Genomic DNA, 19752 nt, shown 5'->3' on the forward strand with positions numbered 1-19752 from the left:
AATTCCCACAAAATCCAAATCCTCCTCGTACAAGGGTATCTCTGATTCACCCATCTTTTCCGCCAGGCTCCTGGCATTGGTGAACATGCCACGTAGTTTAGACCGGTTGCATATTATCCTCTTATTGGGTGTTCCGAGATTGCAACTAGGACTTGCTACTATACTTACCTGGGGTTTATGTGCTTTGGTCAACCTACCACAATGCTACCCTCTGGAATATGTTCCGTGCTGACTATCTCTAACTCTGGACCCTCCCCCCCGTCGCCTAGTTTAAAAACTCCTCTAACTTTTTGGCCATCTTCATTCCCAGATGATCTGCACCCTCCTCATTTAGGTGCAGTCCATCCCTTCTATAGTACTGGTTATCGACTGAGAAGTCGGCCCAGTCCTCCAGGAACCCAAACCCCTCCTTACTACACCATCTCCTCAGCCACTTGTTTACTTCCCCAATCTCCCTTTGCCTTTCTGGTGTGGCTTGATGTACCAGTAGTATTCCTGAGAATTCTACCTTGGAGGTCCTTTTCCTCAATTTAGCTCCCAAGTCCCTAAAATAGTTCTTTAGGACACTCCATCTGCCTCTGACTTTGTCATTGGTGCCAACGTGCACCATGACAGCTGGGTCTTCCCCAGCCCCTCCCAGTAATCTGTCCGCCAGAACCCGAGCGCCCGATAGACAACATTTGTTTGGCACTTCAGGTCTTTGTTACAGATTGACCTCTCTGTCCTTCTAAGAATTGAGTCCCCTACCACCAGAATCTGTCTTTCCTTTCCTTTCTCTTCGCCTCCCCCCCACTCTCACTGGAGGAGTTCTTCCCCCGACAGCTAGGAGAGTCCCTCAGCTCCATCAGTGCTGGTCCCTGACTGATTGCACCAATGTCACTCAATGGAGCGTACTTATTGGGATGCTCCAGCCCTGGATCAGCCTCCCTGGCACTTCCCCCTCTACCCTTCCTGACTTTCACCCATCTACTCTTTCCTAGTGCCTGCACCTCTTTGTCTCCACCTATCTCTGTACTGGCCCCTGCCGGCACCTGCCGTGTATGTTCCTGGCTCTCCTTTAGTATGGAGGGACTTCTCAGTGCTGACAGTTGCTTCCCCAGATTCAGAATCTGGGCTTCCAATGTGCTTACATTTTGCACAGCAGTATTCACCCTTGATCGGATGATCAAGGAACACATACATGCCGCAAGATGTACACCGAGTCGCATCTCCACACCAGCCGGGCATCGTACCTACTAATTTAATGAGGATTGGGGATTATACCCTGTCCAAATTAACTAATAACTAGCTTCCTGACACTAATACTCAACAAGACAATATCAAGGTACTCAACAAGATAATACACAGGCACTCGCAGACCTACATGCACTTGCAGACCTACGTGCACTCGCAATACACAAGTATGCAGTGCACAATACACGAGTACTAACGATCTACACACACTACTCAGACAACACTCAGGTACTCACACTACACAGGTACTATAACCCCTGTTATAACCTCCTATTTTCAACTCTTGTTTTTAACTCACCACTTTGTCCAGTTCCACTTGGACAGAGTTCCAGCAAAATCAAAGATGAACAGGCTCAAAATGAATTGTACAGAAGTTTATATAGGCCTCAAGCACCTGTGACCAATTAACCACTCCCCTAATTAGTAGGCTGAAGGAAAAAAACAAAAAAAAAGGTTGTTTAAAAAGTGCCAGAAAAAGGTGTTAAAAAGCTGCAAGGAAAGCCCCCAAAAGAACCTAAAATGCAACACAGCAATCATCAGCAGTCAAACGCAAAACTTGTTCACACTCTCCACTCAAGGTCCCCACTGTCTAGCCTCCAACCAACATGTCTGGAGTGCAAAAGGGGTCCAAAGATGTAACAGTCTGTTTGGGAGTGGAATGAAAAAAGCTGTACTCGGTATGATGTTTATATCATTCTGCATAATATCTGACAGCGCATTGTCCTCAAACAAAAGGGGTAAATACCTCCTCACCATGTTCCCCACCTGTAGGAACTCCTGACTATATGGGGTAACTAGGGCAGGCTTATTGTCAACGTACTACAAGACTAAAAGATAAAAAGTGGAGTTTATGCTTTAATAGTTAATTACAATATACTTCTATGTTATGTTTGTTTTTAACCTGGGTTCATAGCACCAAAATGCGTAAATATATATCATCTTTGTATTTGCTGGTTTTAGAGTAGTCCTTATTTTCAAATGTAGCACCCTGATGTTTAGGCAGGTTGCTAGTAAATTTACCTGCCAGGTATAGTCGCCTTGGCCAATTGATATGGGATCAATTGATTCCACCCTAACTCTGGAATTGCTGCACTTCTCTCTTCTGTCACTAGATGGCTAGGTATCTGGTGGCATTAGATAAGACAAGGGCATTGCAAGGACAGATTAGGAATAGATGGGGTATCTCAGCCAATGCACAGGGATCATCTTGGGTCCCTTGGCCTGCTGGGAGAGCCTATTTATTTGGGTGAGGTCAGGTGATCGGGGTTCTGTGCCAACTGGATGGTTGTCTGGGTGGACATGTGTTGTGTTGCCCTGGGCTGCTAGGCCAGAGCCTGAGGCCTATCCCGGGGACATCTGGCTGCTAGGCTGTCTGAGGGCCTATCCAGAAGCAAGAGGGCAGTGCAGGGTTGGGATTGCGGCTTGCAGTCCAACCAAATGTGACGGGTCTGCCGGCCGAAGAACCTGTCATGGTCAAGGGTAGAGGGGAAGCTGTTGCCACTAAGGGACCATCCACCTTGTTACCAGGGACCACTGTGAGTAGCTGAAGCAAGTACCAGAGCAGTGCTCTCACCAACCGGGGACAGTGAAGAATTGGGAAACTTCAGCAGGTGTCAAGCCAGGGACCCAGCCAGTGGAAGTGACGATTGCAGAGCAGTCTTGTGTGTCAAGCCAGGGATCGAGAAGACCAGTGAGGTGAATCTTGAGGAGTATCTGTGAGTGACAAGCTAGGGACACAGCAGGGATGCGGGGGTGACGCTTGGGGAAGATACTGAATGAGAAGATTGGAAGAGCTCAGGAGACCCAGTGGCAGTGGATCAGCAAGTCTAGTGAGAGAGACTGAGAGTTCAGTTGAGTGAAGATCTACAATAGTTACATAGTTAGTCAGGTTGAAAAAAGACACAAGTCCATCCAGTTCAACCTTAAAAACAATAAATAAATAAAATAAAAAATATTGTACAATCCAATATATCCAATTTTATACCCTCAGTTGATCCAGAGGAAGGCAAAAAACCCCAGCAGAGCATGCTCCAATTTGCTACAGCAGGGGAAAAAATTCCTTCCTGATCCCCCAAGAGGCAATTGGATTTTCCCTGGATCAACTTTACCTATAAATGTTAGTACCCAGTTATGTTATGTACATTTAGGAAAGTATCCAGGCCTTTCTTAAAGCAATCTACTGAGCTGGCCAGAACCACCTCTGGCGGGAGTCTATTCCACATTTTCACAGCTCTTACTGTGAAGAAACCTTTGCGTATTTGGAGATGAAATCTCTTTTCCTCTAGATGTAAAGAGTGCCCCTTGTCCTCTGGGTTGACCGTAAAGAGAATAACTCAACACCAAGTTCACTATATGAACCCCTTATATATTTGAACATGTTGATCATATCCCCCCTTATTCTCCTCTTCTCAAGAGTGAATAAATTCAGTTCCTCTAATCTTTCCTCATAGCTGAGCTCCTCCATGCCTCTTATCAGTTTGGTTGCCCTTCTCTGCACTTTCTCCAGTTCCCCGATATCCTTTTTGAGAACTGGTGCCCAAAACTGAACTGCATATTCCAGATAAGGTCTTACTAATGATTTGAACAGGGGCAAAATTATATCTCTCTCTCTAGAGTCCATACCTCTCTTAATACAAGAAAGGACTTTGCTCGCTTTGGAAACCGCAGCTTGGCATTGAATGCTATTATTGAGCTTATGATCTACCAAAACCCCCAGATCCTTCTCCACCACGGATTTCCCCAGTTGTACTCCCCCTAGCATGTATGATGCATGCATATTCTTAGCCCCCAAGTGCATAACTTTACAATTCTCAACATTAAACCTCATCTGCCACATAGTCGCCCAATTAGACAGTGCATTGAGGTTGGCTTGTAAATTGGAAACATCCTGTAAGGACGTTATTCCACTGCATAGCTTGGTGTCATCTGCAAAGACAGAAATGTAACTTTCGATCCCAGACCCAATATCATTTATAAAGATATTAAAAAGTAAGGGTCCCAACACTGAACCTTGGGGTACACCACTGATAACCTTAGACCATTCAGAGTAATGCCCGTACACACGGTCGGATTTTCCGACGGAAAATGTGTGATAGGACCCTGTTGTCGGAAATTCCGACCGTGTGTAGGCTCCATCACACATTTTCCATTGGATTTTCTGACACACAAAGTTTGAGAGCAGGCTATAAAATTTTCCGACAACAAAATCCGTTGTCGAAATTTCCGATCGTGTGTACACAAATCCGAAGCACAAAGTGCCACGTATGCTCAGAATAAATAAAGAGATGAAAGCTATTGGCTACTGCCCCGTTTATAGTTCCGACGTACGTGTTCTACGTGACCGCGTTCAGAATGATCGGATTTTCTGACAACTTTGTGTGACCGTGTGTATGCAAGACAAGTTTGAGCCAACATCCGTCGGAAAAAATCCTAGGATTTTGTTGTCGGAATGTCCGATCAATGTCCGACCGTGTGTACGGGGCATTAGAATCATTAACCTAACCTATCCATTTACAAATATTTCCAAGCCTGTAGACTTTACCTTACACATGAGCCGCGTGTAGGGAACTGTGTCAAACGCTTTTGCAAAATCCAAGTATACCACGTCCACAGCCACCCCTCTGTCCAAGGTTTTACTTACCTCTTCATAAAAAGAAATCAGGTTTGTCTGACAACTTCTGTCTTTCATGAATCCATGCTGTCTGTTGCTTAAAATGTTTTTTTCCAGCAAGAACTCGTCTACTGTATATACTCGAGTACAAGTCGATCTGAGTATAAGTCGAGGCCCTAATTTACCACAAAAAAATGGGAAAAACTTATTGACCCGAGTATAAGACGAGGGTGAGAAATGCACAGCTACTGTAAGTGGAAAAGAGGGTCAACAATGCCCATTTGCAGCCTCACTGTGCCCATTTGCATGCCTCACTGTGCCCATTTGCAGCCATAGGTCAGCCGAACTTCAAACTCGGTAGTTAAGGGTTCCTAGATGCCCCCTAGCTGCAGCCAAAATTTGGGGTCTCTGAACCCAAAGTGTCCCGAAATGACATTGCTGCAGATAGACACAGTTGACCGATTTGGGGCCCCGTATCTTGGGGCCACTTAGTGCTAAGAACCCCAAATTTGTTGTACAAACCCAGTGGAACTATTACCATAAAATATCCAAAGCTGGGGTTTCTAGCACCAAGATACAGGGCCCCAAATATCGGTTCAGAAAATGTCAAGCACTTTTCTGCAGCAGAGAATGACATTTTCCGAACCAGCTTTGGGGCCCCGTATCTCAGGGCCACTTGGTGCTAGGAACCCCAGCTTAGGACATGTTATTTTACCTGTTCCACTGGGTTTGCACACCAAATTTGGTGTTCCTAGCACCAAGTAGCCCTGAGATACGGGGCCCCAAAATTGGTTCAGAAAATGTCAAGCACTTTTCTGCAGCAGAGAATGACATTTTCCGAACCGATTTTGGGGCCCCGTATCTCGGGGCCCCTTGGTGCTAGGAACCCCAGCGGGGCCCCAAAGTCGGTTAGGAAAATGAAATTTTTTGCTGCAGAAAAGTGCTTGACTCCAGTATAAGTCAAGGGGGGGCACTTTCAGCACAAAAAAATGTGCTGAAAAACTCGACTTATACTCGAGTATATACGGTATGTGGTCTTTTATTAAACGCTCCAGTATCTTCCCGACTATAGAAGTTAAACTAACAGGTCTATAGTTGCTTGGTAAAGACTTTGATCCCTTTTTAAATATAGGCACCACGTTTGCCCTGCGCCAATCCAGTGGTACTATTCCCGTCATTAATGAGTCCCTAAAAATTAGATACAATGGCTTTGAAATTACAGAGCTCTTTTAGGATCCGTGGGTGGATGCCATCAGGTCCAGATGTCCACCTTTATTCTGTCTAAATAATTCTGGACCATATCACTTTTGAGCCATTGTGGATCATTCGGGGCTGTGTCACTACCACCCCCATTATGGACATGAGCTCCCCAATGCTCTTTTGTATACACAGAGCTGAAGAAAGTATTTAATAAATTTGCCTTCTCTTTGTCCCCAGTCACCCACTCTAGATTATTTTGTAAAGGGCCTACATGCTCAGACCTGGCCTTTTTACTATTAATATATTTGAAGAATTTTTGGGGGCTTGTCCTACTATCTTTTGCAATCTGTCGTTCGTTTTGAATTTTTGCATCCTTGATTTCCTAGTAGATTGTAGAGGAAGTGAAAGAGTTCATTGTAACCTTTGTTGGAACCTGTTCAATATTATTGCCATAAGAGACAGCGTGTCTACACATGCATGTGTGGTGTCCGGCTGGGTGCCTTTCCCTGCATGGCTGTCTGCCTATAGAAGTCTCGGAGTCTGCCAATTAACGTTGCAACTACTAAAGTGTGTCCTGGCCCTAAACCCTCTCTCCCACAGTTCTGTTTAAGAGGTAATGAATCTCTTTGCATTCAAGAATTGTCTGGCGCCCATGAATCTACCTTGCATCACACCCACCATGCCTTGTAACCCACTCTAAGTCGAAGGATGTCAGCTATCCCTAACTGTGGAGGTTCTCATTAGACCAAAGGGGACTCGGGACTTGGCTACACAAACATAAAGATTTCTACAGTTCAAGCCATTATTAGAATGTTATTTAACTGTTTCATGATTCCCTTGTAATAATAGTTCAGTGTACTGTTACGGTGTGAGAATTCAGAGATAGTAGTAGTGCAAGTGAATGCGTCCCCTAGCTAATATGGAAAACAACTGCTGCAGTAAGAATGGGAATACTTAGAAATACATACACCCAAAATACATTCTGCTGCTCCTCATGAATGTGGCGATACCACATGCATGAACCTTTTTCAGCCTAGCCACACAGATTGGCTCAAAATCCAAGGAGCACTTGAGGCATAAATTTCACATTTAATTTCCTGATAACCTATCCCATTTTTGGAGGCCCTGGAGCACCAGGACAATGGATTTATCCATACAATTACCACATTTTGGAGAGTAAACACCCCAAGATATTTTTAGAAGGTATGGTGAGTCTTCTGAAGACTTAATTTTTTTGCCAAAAGTTTTTGGAAAATGTGGAAAGAAAATTAAATTTTTTTTTTTTACACCAAGTTGACAATTTAATAAGATGTTTCTCATATACAGCATGGGCATACTTAGAATTACACCCCAAAACACATTCTACTGTTCCTCCTGAGTATGATAATACCACATGTGCAAGACTTTTTCAGGGTCTGGACTGATTATATACCAGAAATTGGATCTTGTGGATCACACGAATCAACCAATTCTATTAAAACCAATGTACTGTAATGGTCGCCTCTATACAAGTGGTAAGGGAATATAGCTTAGTGTAGCATCACCTATAGCAGTCCATGTTCCTATAAGCCAAGCAATCCTAGCCTACTGGTACATGGCTGCCCCCCAGGAATGCCATGTGAAGTACAGGAGGCAGAAGAAAGGATGACTGGTATGGTGATGACCAGAAACACTTGCCCCATATGGATGCACCCATGCGTCCTCTGCCCTAAATGGTTCTACCAGGGTTATGACTGCAGTCATAACCCTTGTATCTGTTTTTTTTCAGCACGCAATGCTGAATAATGTAAATGTGAACCAGCGGCTAAATATGTGGAGGAAAGTGGTAAGACATTTTACATTTATTTATAAGAGTGTCTGTGTGTGTGTGTGTGTGTGTGTGTGTGTGTGTGTGTGTGTGTGTGTGTGTGTGTGTGTGTGTGTGTGTGTGTGTGTGTGTGTGTGTGTGTGTGTGTGTGTGTGTGTGTGTGTGTGTATGTATGTATGTATATATATATATATATATATATATATATATATATATATATATATATATATATATATATATATATATATATATGTATATACACACACCCATATGTGTTTGAGCTTTGGGTGCACACCCTAATGCAATAGGCTGCGCACATCTATGGGTACCCTATTTGTCAACTTTACAATTTTCCACGGATTTGCCAAATTAGGATCCCGCACTGTAGGGCCCCATCATCTTAGCTGACCATGTCATATCGGTTATCTCTGGCATTAGGGCGGTTTCCTCTGACTCCAACCATGACTGCTAATGGGAAGTTCTGAGTACCTCTGGCATAGGGCTATAAATATGTGGCCCGTGCACTTGGGGTAATACCTTGCACAAAGGCGTGTAGTGACCGGATTCTTCCATGGCAGCTGCTTTCCAGGCATGAAGACTTGTAGCACTCACGTGGAGGACCCGAAACATCATTTCGGGATCAGTTGCTATATACACCCCTTATCAATATCTTCGCCATTCTGATGTGGGTACCTTGTGCAGGAGCCAATCAGAAAGTAGACATGTGCTATTCACGTGGACTGTCACTGGGCAAGCCTGGACAAGTTCGAGATAAAGAACTAGCTAAAACATCCATGATCTCTTAAGTGGTGGTCTTCGGGTGCATGTGGTGGGCCTATCCTACCGACTATACAATTTGCGGGCGGGGTCTAGCTGTGCCCCGTGCATGTGGGGTAATACCTTGCCCAAAGGTGTGTTCGCCAATGGCTGGGACCAGGTGGAGGCTGCGGTCATGTGAAGAATCAAACATTAAGGCAGAGATGAGCCAAATGTGTGCAGCACTAATGTACTGAGTTTCACCTTAAGATGTTTTGTCCCATGTCGCTACACACTTGTAACTGATGTATATGTTGCATTCGGAGGGACATGCCAAGCCATTGCCCACTCCACCAGTCCAGCGTACCTCCACTACCTCACACGGTAACGGAATGAAACCCCACCGGACAAACAGCGCAGGTTTTATGCGTGTCCTAGTTAACTTGTTCCTTCCAATACCAAGTGATCAGGTCTTATACCTCCGTGACGCTAGTCTTCTCTCGGTGACTGAAGGAGATGGATAGCTAGGGAGGGAGTCATAACACTGACCCCCTCGCTACTGGAGGGCCTGTCACCTATTCAGGTACCACGTGAATGACCGGTTGCTGTAGCAGTTCTTCCTTTCAGTTACCCATGGCATCTACCTCTTCTTCTTAGCCTTGTAGGTTAACCTTTTGTAGTTGTGTTGCACATACCCCAAAGTGTTATTACAGACCCAGGTTCTTTGGAATATATCAAGACCCAACAAGCACCCCTTGAATAACTTCAGGCCAGGCTTTATAAACGTCCTTCTCCTAACTACACCTAACTGTGGCTGCCCCAGGTTACCTGCATTGGTGAAGTCTCTAAGAGAAAAGTTCATACTTGGCAAAACTCGAATGGAGATGTCCATGTTCTTGGGTGTCCCGATGAATCGGAGCTCCAAAGGTGGACCACAGGTGCCAGCAGGCCTCGGCACATGTCCTGTTCTATTTTAAGCCCCAAGCCCCCTAGGATCCAGACCTTTCCCCTTTTATAATACACAGGAGGGAGGCTGGACCCGAAAAAAAGCCCACAAACACTTTCAGGGAAGGTGGCAAGAAACATTAACCCCTTCCCCCTGACCTGGGCAGCCAAGTGCTAACTAAACATACAATACAGTAGGCCACCTGCCTACAAATATCCCCCTCAAGTTCAGGCAAAATAGTGACACAATTTATTTCAGTCAGATTTTCAAGACTGGTTACCTATTTTTCCCACACAGTTCCTAGAGAAAAGAAAAATCACAGCCCAGTATTATACTGTATAGCAAGTTCTTAACCACATCTATTACATGCTTTATAGTTTTCTTATGTGTCTCCAGTGAGAGTTATGCAGTGGGGAAGTTTCCTGAATGTACTGTATATGAAGTACATCCATTTGGTCTGTGCCAAGCTTTTCAGGGTCCATCAGACTGGCATGGACCAATGTGACTAGGCTTACAGAGTCTAATAATGCCTCCACTGGATGTCTTTCTATTGTAATAGGACATATCTGCCTTATGCCGCATACACACGGCCGGACTTTCCGGCAGAAAAGGTCAGATGGAACCATTCCATCGGACATTCCGATCGTGTGTGGGCTTCATCAGACCTTTTCTTTAGAAAATTCTGACTGACCTAGAAATAGAACATGTTTCAAATCTTTCTGACGGACTCAGTTCCTATCGGGAAAACCGTCCGTCTGTATGCTAGTCCGACGGACCAAGAACAACGTAAGAGCAGCTATTGGCTACTGGCTATTGAACTTCCTTTTTCTAGTCCCGTCATACATCATCGCGATCTAAACGAACGGAGTTTGGTGTGATTGTGTGTAGGCAAGTCCGTTTCAGCGGAACTCCGTCAGAAAAGACCGTCAGAGTTCAGTCCGACGAGAAATCCGCTTGTGTGTATGCGGCATTACAGTCTCAGTTCCTCGTGTGCTGCAAAAACAGACTTGACAAATAGCAACATGTGCTTTCCCAGGTCACATTCCAAATGGAGCAATGTCCCAGTTCTTGGCACTACCAGCACCTGATATGCTGTGTCTGTTCCAAGAAAGATACTCGTTTTTGGCTAGTAGTCTGTTCATGGCTGGCACCCATGGTTGTCACACACCCTCCTTAACAGCCTGTTTACCACTTTAATAAAAGGGAACACTCTTACCCAAGAATATTGTTTTCCTGTATCCAGGGGTTACCAGTTTGGAGAGTCCTCTTTCACTTAACAAAGGACACCAGGTCAGCCACACTTTTAGGGCGTGTATGCCTAATGTATAGACGTATCTTAATAGGCAAGGCTCTGATGTAAAGCATTTAGACCACTCCCTCCACAATTGCAGCCACTTGTTGGTAAGGTGGAACAAATCATACATTTGGGACCTCATGGGTTCCCAGAATCACATTGACATGAGAACTTTTACACATGCATTGTTGTGTGTTTGCCTTTAAATAATGTGTCCCTACCTCACTCTACACTGTAGCGAGGGCATACATTTTGTAGTTAGTCTCATCCTTCTTCTTCATGCTTAGTCTCCATTCTCTACATGTATTTGTAGGCAGGTGTGTCTATTTTCTCCACTGCAGATTGCACTCAAACGCAGTGGCAAAGCAGAGGGAGAGGAAGCCAAGAGGAGCATAGTTCCTCTATGGTTTCCTGGGTCACTGGGGCAGCAATCCGGTTAGATGCTGAGAGCCCATGTGACTCTGGCAGCCATCTTGGGTGAAGCAGAATCTATTTAAGACCTGGCTCCTGAGCTTGGCACGCATTTAGCTTTTGGGTAGTGCACTGTAGGGAGAGGTCGTCTGTCTGTCAGGGACAGTAATAGTGGCAGGGAAAGGTTACAGATGAGTAGGGAAAGCATAGGGATCAGCCACTGTTCCTGGAAACCTCTCTATTTGGGCATGGACCAGCCATCCCTCAAGACAGACGCTGTCAATTCGGCTGAGGTCTGCTCTGCTACAATCTGGTAATCTGTGAGTGCTCTCGGCTGGGCTGCCTTCCCTCCAGGCTTGTTGTGAATGGTGACTCTGACTACAATACAAGTTCTTTCTATTGCACCTAGACTGTGCCCCACCACACTGCACCCACTCACATACTGTATACTGCAGGAGCAAGAAACACTATGATTTTTTTTAAACTATCTGATTTTCATCTGTTATGATCTGCCCAAGTTTTGGATTTAAGCTTTTTATGATCTTTTTATGATCATACTTTCAGTGCTTAGATTCCTGATGCAGAACAGTTAAAAAATCATTTAGCTCCCATGCTTTGGCATGTACCATCCTCGCAAGCCAGATCAGATCAGGGTGGTCTTTGACTCAAGTGCTCGATATGACGGTGCTTCCCTCAATGTCCTTCTCATGGTGCACTTGAACTTGTTGAAAATAATTTCTACTCAGGGGCGGATCCAGGGGGGGGGGCAACGGGGCAATTGCCACGTCCGAGAAATTGGTTTTGGGCCTGGCAGATAAGAGAGCGGCGCAGGTCTCTCCACGGGCGAACCGGGCAGCGAGGTTTGCGAGCGGTCGGCGCAGTTTGTGGGCGGGCGGGCCCGGGCTGCCATGTCAGTGTGGGGGCGGCTCCGTGTGATCGCACAGCTGGCCAATCAGCTAGCCGAAGGACGGGAAGCAGAGAGATGAGATCATCTCTCACCGCCCTGCATCCCTGCAGTAACTAAGTTCCGCTCTCACTGTGCAGGCAGCGTGGGCAGCAGAGAGATTACATTATCTCTCTGCTGCCTGAGTCTGGGACACAGCAAGAAACAGACAAAACACCACCTTAGCAGGCAGGTGACTATCCGCAAATTGTGGCAGGTGACATGGCAAGTGGACAATCCGCAAGGTGTGGAAAGTGGACAATCCGCAAGGTGTGGCAAGTGGACAATCCGCAAGGTGTGGCAGGTGACGTGGCAAGTGACAATCCGCAAGGTGTGGCAAGTGACAATCCACAAGGTGTGGCAGGTGACGTGGCTAGTGACAATTCGCAATGTGTGGCAGGTGACATGGCAAGTGACAATCTGCATCTGGTGGCAGACAAGTGACAATTCTCAACGTGTGGCAAGCGACGGTGGAAAGTGACACACTCAGGGCTCCCACTGATTCTGCATTATGGTGAGTTGAACCATTTCATTTTATACTACAATGTAATAATAGAAATAATGCGCTTCAATCATCCTGACACCATAACAACCAGGGTGCAGTGATCAATGAAGCGCCAACATCAACCATTTCCCAGATAAATTGCCCACAAAAAAATGTATTTCTGACAGTGTCCCTCCCGAGACAAGACTCTGGATCTGCCCCTGTTTCTACTAGACATGTGCAATTCATTTAGTTCCAAATTCATTATTTAACTTATTTATTTGGTTATTTAACTAATTTCGACAAATATGTTAATTTGGAAATATCCAAGTTAATGAAATCCCGTTTAACGATTTTTTCTGAAAAAATAAATTAAAAAAAAAAAAATTGAATATTGAATATTGAAAAATTTGGAAATTCGGAAATCCGAAAACCCAAAAATTTGAAAATCTGAAATTATAACTAACTAATAATAACTTAACTACTAACTATTAAATTTTAGGTATTGGAATTTCCTTTCTAATTTGGCTGTTAGTGAATGTAACAAATATGAGTTTATCCGAAGTTATGAATTATCCAAAATAACGAATGCCGTATCTAAACAAATGGAACGTAACATAATAATAATAATAATAAATAACAATAATAAAAACGTTTTATTATTATTTATTATTAATTTGTTCCATTTCCTTTGTTTAGATGTGGCATTCGTTATTTCAGATAATTCGTAACTTTGGATAAATTCATATTCGTTACGTTCACTAACAGCCAAATTTGAAAGGAAATTCCAATACCTATAATTTAATAGTTAGTTATTAGTTAGTTAGTCATTCTTTTGGATTTTCTTTCTTATTGTCGGATTTTCAAACTTTCAAATTTACGAATTTTAGAATTCACGAATTGGGATCATTTCGAATGATCCAAAAAACAAAAACAAAAAAACAAATGAAACGAAAACTAACACATTTTTTGGCAGTGCACTTGTCTAATTTCTACGTAGATGATGGGCTCAAATCTCTGCCTTCAAAAAGAGAAGCAATCGATCTTCTCAAGAGAACTTGGGATATGCATTGCCATTGCCAACGTCAGGCTTCACAAAATTGTGTCAGTGATAAGGTCATGAAAGCCTTTCCTTCTAATGATCATTCTGTTAGTGTAAAGGGATTCAAGCTAGGAATGGATCTTTCCATGGCTCAGTGTAGTATCGGATTGCCTTTGGATGTCAAACAAGACGCATGCATACATTTCAAGTATTAACTTGTGACAAGCCCTTCATGAAACAAGTTTTGTCTGCTGTGAACAGCATCTATGATCTTCTGGGTTCATAACATCTTTAACATTCAGGGTAAGATACATCAGCTTACTTCTGAAAACACAGACTTGGATACTCCTTTATCCAGAGAGAAACAACAAAGTAGCGAATAATGGAAAGAGTCCCAGAAAGCCCTAGAACAGCTTCAGATACCACGTTCATACAATACTACATCCCTAACAAATGCCACCAGAAGAGATAGCCATGTTTTCTCTGATACCATTATTGAAGCAATAGCTGTGGTAGCCTACATAAAAGTTGTAGATCCAAGAGACAAAGTAAGTGTGGGTTTTTTCCTTGGTAAGGCCAAGCTGACCCCAAAACCAGCACATACCATTCCAAGGCTTGAACTCTGTGCAGCCGTATTAGCTGTTGAAGTTGCTGAGCTTCTAAAATGTGAAATAGAGTTTTAAATAGGCTCTTTTCACTTTTACACAGACAGCAAGATAGTGTTGGGATACATATACAACCAAAAAAATTCAACAGTTCTATGTGTATGTCAGTAACAGAGTAGAATGCATCAGAAGGTTCTCCAATCTGGATCAATGGCACTATGTGCCTGCATTTCTGAACATTTCAAGATCATCCCCACCTGACTTCCTAATTGATTCTACATTTGAACTAGTACTGCTTTTTGCAAAAGGAAGAGGATTCCTCTTCTAAACCCCCCTTGATTCAAGGGGAGGTAAGAAGGCCTGGTTCATGCTGCTTCCTTCCCCTCAGAAGATAGACTCCTGAATTGTCTTCTGTGCCATCTTATAGACACCAGTAGTGATTTTCAAGTTTTACAGTATGTTAATGTTTGCATTATTTTCTTGTTCTCCACTTTCTTCTTTCAAGTGTTCCTGGAATAGACTTCACTCAATTCTCAATTGTTTAACCCCTTTCTGCTGCCGCCTCCTGGCCCTTTAGGAACTTTTAGATGCCAGGAGGCAGAGGCGGACATTTGGGTCATGTGACTGCTGTAATTGGTTGTTACAGCGGTCACATGAACGGAAAGCTCCCGATTGCAAGATTGTATCGGGAGCTTTCCGGGCCCCATCGGTAACTGTTCTGGGAGCGTGCAGGGTGCACAGTTTTATGTTTACATAGGGCCACATATTTGGGGCTTGTCAGCATTAAAGCCCACGCGCCTAGAGGCCTCATATATACGTACGGACGGCGGGAAGAGGTTAATATTTAAAATCATAGATTTCAAAGGGAAGTATCATGTTACACATGCATTGTTGTGTGTTTGCCTTTGAATAATTTTGTCCTTGTCTCACTCTGTAGCTAGGGCATGCTCTGTGTAGTTAGTCCCACCCTTATTCATGCTTAGTCCTCATTGTCCACATGTACTGTATTTTTCTGGAGTTAGACACACTATGATTTTTTGACCTATCTGATGTTCATTTGTTATGACATGCACAAGTTTTGGATTAAAGCTTTCTATGATCTGCAGGATGCCATTTAAATTACGTTTTCCTACCACAACTGGATCAGATCACACTTTCAGTGCTTACATTGCTGAAGCAAAACAAGAATACATGCTGCACTTGGACACCCATGGTATCCCCAAGCCTGGCTATTATTTATTCATTAAGATTAGTATATTTCTTGGCATCCTGAGCTATAAGTCAACATAGGCCTTTTGGGGCCCCCTGTTAAAAAGGGTGCCAACACATCTGCCCACTGTTCCTTAGGTAGCTTCTCATGTTCAACAACTCTCTCAAAGATACTGAGGTAAGCTTCAACATTGTCCTCAAAGAACAACTTCTATAAAGTGCTCTGCACCAGCATTTGAGGGGAAGAAGTTGGCCCCTGCGCAACCATCTGCCACTCCAACAGGGCTTGTATCTGCTGCTGTAGAAACAAGTTGACTTACTGCTGTTTCCCTAAGGCCTGATTGACTACAGTCAACTGTTTCATCTGTTGGGCAGTTAAGCTGTTCATCTCTTGCTGGTTAGCATTTGCCAGTATGAACTGTTCTATAAACTACTCAATTATTTTCAAGAATAGGTATAAGGTGTAACATGCTGCCTGTGTATCTGAGCCCCAGGTTGTAAGGGGAATAGGCTCAACTGGTATTGACAGGAACAGTCCAAGCTCTTATATTCAGCAAGGCAGCAAATTAACAGTTTCAGTGCAGGGGGGCTTTGCATAGCAAGTTCATACATAAAAAAAAACATTTCTTCGTCTGAGCCACTAACTAAATTCAAGTCAGTTCCTAACTAACAGGGTGCCCACCAAAACAAACGGGCAGTCCTTGTACTTTTTTACTGTTCTGTTCATAGTTAGCTTTTCACACAGCAGCAGGCTCCCAGCAGCAGGCTCCCACAGAACCCTGAGCATCAGCCAGCTTGCATATATCAAGGCCTGTGGAAAGCTGAGGCTAATAATGAAGTCTAGCTACCAGGTTAATAGTGGCCCTTGGAATTAAGACTTCTTCCTAAACAAAGTTTCTGGGCTCCAGAACCCTTTACAGAACTTATTAGGATTGTGAGATAACAAAAAGTGGCCAAGGAGATGTAAAGGTTTTCTAAATGTGTAAATTTTTTTAAGTACCTACAGGCTACATTCTGGCAGGGACATGTTAATAGCATCATGGGCCCTGGGCACTGCACTGGGGCCTCTACCAGCCTGCCCCGATTTAGGCACCTACTCTCAAGAATTAAAGTATACATAGTTGATAGAACTAAACATATATTCATTAGTACTTTCAATAAAACTAATTTTAAACAATAAGAAAACATGCCATAAATCAAAAACTAGTTTGACTCAAATATCCAAACAATATAAAAAGTCAGTAGATCAGAGGACAGGGCGTCAGAAGGGTAGAGTAAAGGGGTCGGCAGGGCAAAGTAGGGGGGCAAGAGGGCACAGTACGGGGGGGGCACAGTACAGGAGGGCCAGGAGGGTACAGTGCAGGGGGGGTCAGGTGGGTACAGTACAGGGGGGTCAGAAGGGTACAGCACAGCGAGCAGGAGGGTACAGTATAGGGTGCAGTAATGTATAATACAGAGATGGTCTAATACAGGGAAGCTGCTGTCATAGATCTTCAGATCTTACCTGTTCTGTCAGTAGGCTAAATCTAAAAGCAGAATTATGTCTCCCCCTCTACCCCCCCCCCCCCCCAGTTTCCGGTGATCTTCTGGCTTTTTGCAGGGGTTAAGAGAGAATGGCCAGCAGGGGTTAGAGCAGTACACATCCCGCCATCACAAGCACCAACATTAGTAAGATGGACCACCTCAGGGGCTCTGCCTTAAGCTCTGCAAAGCACCGAAAGAGTGCCAGAAACTGCAGGGGAAAGGTACAGGGGCATATATTATTCCGCTTATAGATTTAGCCCAGTGACAGAACAGGTAAGATCTGAAACTTCCCTGCGCTGTGCACTGCTCTGCTTGAGGAGACCATCTTTGTTTTATACATTACTGCACCCTATACTGTACCCTCCTGCCCGCTGTGCTGTACCCTTCTGACTGTGGTGGGAGGGGAGGGGGGGGGGGTTGCAGGGGTGCCTGTGCATTAAGACAGCCCTACATTCTGGTAGCAAATATATATTTTGTGCAGAACAGGATTCTGCACAACCCAGGACTTATGAAACATAAGTGTTGTCTCTGCAGAGGAGGAGACTTTATCATCTGCAAATGTTGTTTCTACATTCCACTAATTGTTTACATATTACTCTGACAATGATGTACATTCCCTTAATAGCTTGCTAAGCTATTTATTACATTTTTTTTTGTAACAGATAAAAGTTATAATAAATGTAATGCAGAATACAAACACAGCTGCATACATCAGATGAACAATTCAATAAGATACAAAGATACAGCGGTCTCATCCAGAATAAAAAATAATGCGTAGCGTAATGACAGCAACATATTAGAACAAAAGGAAATTGTGTTTGCATAGTTATAGAATCATTGGATTGAAAACAGGACCCCCAACACATACCAAAGACATCAATCCAAGTGCACTTCCTTGGGCATTTCCTGCTTTTACAAGTCAATTTATAGAAAGTTTGGACAGCATTAATCAACGAGCATGATGAAGATAGAATGGACAGGGCAGAGGACTTCCAGTGCAAGAGGATTTCCCATTTATGACAGTTTTAATAGGTTTTATAACCCAGACCTTGATAAACATGCTGTGATGGGATGGGATATACTGTATGATAGGCCTATTTAGCTGATCTCTAGTGATCAGTGTTCTAAGAAATATTTATTCAATTTAAAGTTTCTCCGTTGTAATGGAGTTCAGGATGTGTGTAGGCCTGGAGTGTGTGCTGGTGGGGCTGTATCAAATGAGCCAATTCTCTGCTGACCCTACAGACATTAGATTTCATTCTAACGCGTGTCTCAGACTGGCAAATTTTAACAGAATAAGGCTGCCATGGTGTTTTGACCTTGTTTTGTGGTGCCCAGACCACATTACTATTATACCCATTTTCATGTGTATAGGAGGAACCTATGTGAACATTTTTAAGAAAATACTTAAACAGTACATGTCCTATGGAAACAAAATCTTTAGGAACATTTAGGTTTCATGAAATCAAATAAAATGAACAAATATTGCAAAAAGCAATTATGTTAGTAATCAAGTTTTAGAGAGCCCTGAGGTATGCCAAGTGAGTTGGAAGATCACATGCTTAGAAAGACAGGAGGACTTGTCAAATGGACTCTGAATGTATCTGAGGTAACTTACTACAGCTCCCTGGCATTGTATATTCCTCTTATAAACAACTATGCCACTATTTGGGGGAAAAAAACGGAAAGAGCAGCTTCCTGTAAGGCAAACCGCCCACCCACAAAATTCTGCATTGTTACTGGTCTAAATTTGCTGACCATCCAGCACACTGTCAGATGTGTTGGATGCCTGGTCCCCTGCTTTTCTCTGTGGTTCCTTTCACCAGCTCCTGTGTCCTGTTAGGCAGGAGCCACTGGAGGAAACCACAGGGTGCAATGAGGAATGCTAGCATCCAATACTTGTGGAAGTGTTAAATGCTGAACATTGTACAGCAAAGCTTGGATCTTCAGAAAACAGAGTTTGTCAGTGAAGGCAGTGGAGAGGGCAGATAAGTAGCAACTGCAGGGCCGTCTTTAAGGCAGGGCAAAAGGGGCCACTGCCCTGGGCCCTGTCATTGTTGTGGGGCCCAAAGCAGCTGCCTCATACTTGCCAATTTTCCCAGTTTAAATTCCCTCATCCCTTGAGGTTTTAGTCTCATGCTGTGTCCTAATATCTCAGTGTGAAGTTCTGCTATTAATGCTGCCCAGCTCTGTCTTGTTGTGTACAGATGACTCACCTGTAGACCCTGTGTTTACATGTAAATACCGGCATTGATATGTAAATAGCAGCGGCATATGTAAATAGTGGCAGACTGGCAGCATTCTATGTAAACAGAGGTGGTATTCATATGTATATCATGCCCCCCTGAGGTCATATCCACCATCACCTATACTGAATGCTACCCACTGGGGAGATAAAGGGGCATGCTTGAAAGTCCTGCCTACAACTGTGGTCATTAAGCCTACCATCAGCCTGTTCTGCAAAGGTAAGCAAATTAGTGTGTGTGTGTGTGTGTGTATGTGTGTGTGTGGGGGGGGGGGTTAGTGTGTGGTGTGCAGAGGTAGGCAGAGAAGGAATTACAGTTTGGGGTGCACATTTGAGCAAGGTCCAGTCCATGGTGTGCAGCCAGAGAGGAGATGATGTGCTGTAACCTCTAGCAACCAATCAGTAAGCAGTAATGGTGTGCAGTAGCAAATCAGTGAGCAGTA

General features: G+C 43.9%; 2 protein-coding genes across 3 annotated transcripts in view; one reads left to right on the forward strand and one right to left on the reverse strand.

Moving 5' to 3' along the window:
* The window catches only part of SART1 (spliceosome associated factor 1, recruiter of U4/U6.U5 tri-snRNP), a 301899-nt gene that overhangs the window by 251476 nt on the left and 30671 nt on the right, over positions 1-19752 (reverse strand). The gene's annotated exons all lie outside the window — the stretch shown is intronic.
* The window catches only part of LOC141112388 (transmembrane protein 272-like), a 44394-nt gene that overhangs the window by 11013 nt on the left and 13629 nt on the right, over positions 1-19752 (forward strand). The window lies entirely within an intron of this gene.

This window comes from Aquarana catesbeiana, linkage group LG11, assembly GCF_042186555.1.
Source record: "Aquarana catesbeiana isolate 2022-GZ linkage group LG11, ASM4218655v1, whole genome shotgun sequence".
NCBI lineage: Eukaryota > Metazoa > Chordata > Amphibia > Anura > Ranidae > Aquarana > Aquarana catesbeiana.